This window comes from Protobothrops mucrosquamatus, unplaced genomic scaffold, assembly GCF_001527695.2.
Source record: "Protobothrops mucrosquamatus isolate PMUCROS unplaced genomic scaffold, P.Mucros_1.0 scaffold3367, whole genome shotgun sequence".
Classification (NCBI taxonomy): domain Eukaryota; kingdom Metazoa; phylum Chordata; class Lepidosauria; order Squamata; family Viperidae; genus Protobothrops; species Protobothrops mucrosquamatus.
In genome coordinates this window covers 36,710-38,317 of record NW_015389352.1, presented here as the reverse complement: position 1 = coordinate 38,317, position 1,608 = coordinate 36,710, and positions in this window count along the sequence as shown.

Genomic DNA, 1,608 nt, shown 5'->3' with positions numbered 1-1,608 from the left:
ATGAAACACTTCAAAGAACTTTCAGGCATGGTTTAACCTAAAAAAGCCTTTATTAGTGTAGAGGCGTGTCAGCACGGCATGATGGATGCCAAGATCTGAATTTCCCTTCCCTTTGCACATAACATTCCAGGCATTTCCCCTCCCCTATTTTGGGGTCATGATTCACATCTTCCAATTAACCTGGAGGGCAAAGATTCACCTCCGTTCCTTTTCCCGGGCTTTCCTTACTAATCTCCCTTTCTCTGTCATCTGAATTAACTCTAAAAATACCAGACAGTTCTGCATATTTTGTCAAAGCAAGAATATTCAATATTAGCAGCGTTGACATCCGGCCCCCCTTACAAAAAGGACAGATCCTGTAATGTAAACAAAAGCATATGTTAATGACTAGTTCTCGGTTTGTTGGGGTATTTTGCATGAAACCTTTTGACGAGCCTGTCAGCTTTCACCTCACTGGATTTCACCCAGGTGGCTTCAGACAACGGGTATCCCTTCCATTGTACTAGGTACTGCAATTTCCCTTTAAAAATTCTAGAGTCAAGAATACGTTTCACTTCATAGTGGGTCTGTCCCGCAACTACGAGCGGCCCAGGTGCCTTCTTCGGGGGAGGTCTTAAAGTGGAGCCCCGATAAGGTTTCAACAAGCTGCAATGGAAGACTGGGTGAATTCTCCCTAAATGTCTAGGGAGTGTTAGTTGTACGGTGACCGGATTGATGATCCTTACTATGGGGAAAGGCCCCAAGAATTTTGGTCCCAATTTCTTGCTGGGCAATTTGAGGCGTAAATATTTAGTTGACAGATAAACCTTTTCCCCAACTTGGAATGTTCTTTGGGGAGCCCTCTTTCTATCAGCCTGCTTTTTATAGGTTTCAAAAGTCTTTTTTAAAGCAGTTTTTCTGTTTCTCCAAACTTCTTCCCACCCCCCTCACCCATTGGTCAAGTGTCTGGGAAGCGGAGGGCACCTGAGGGTATTCAGGTATTGGGCTGAACTCTTTTCCTGTGGCCACTCTGAAAGGCCTGTAGCCGGTGCTGCTGTGCACAGAATTATTGTACGCCACCTCCGCAAAGGGGAGGAGGTCAGTCCAGTTTGTCTGTTGGTAAGAAACGTAGCATCTAAGATATTGCTCCACCATTTTGTTAGCGGATTCTGGAGCCCCATTGGTGGCAGGATGAAAAGCAGATGATAAGCCTTGGGATGATCCAATTAATTTAAGAAAACCCCTCCAAAATTTCGCTGTGAACTGCACCCCCCTGTCCGAAATTATTCGCTTAGGGGCGCCATGCACCCGGTAGATATGTTTCAGGAACAATTTGGTCAGTCGTTGGGCAGATGGGAGTCCTTTGCAGGCGATGAAATGAGCCTGCTTCGAAAACAGGTCTATCACAGTCCAGATGACAGTATTTCCTGTACTTTCAGGTAGGTCTACTATAAAGTCCATAGCTATTTCTTCCCATGGTTGAGAAGGGTCTGCCACGGGTTGCAGTAACCCAGGGGTTTTCCCTGGGATTCTTTTCATTGTGGCACATACAGTACAACTTTTTACATAGTTTTCCACATCCCTTTTCAGCCCCGGCCACCAAAATTGCCGGCGGGTGAGGTGTAGGGT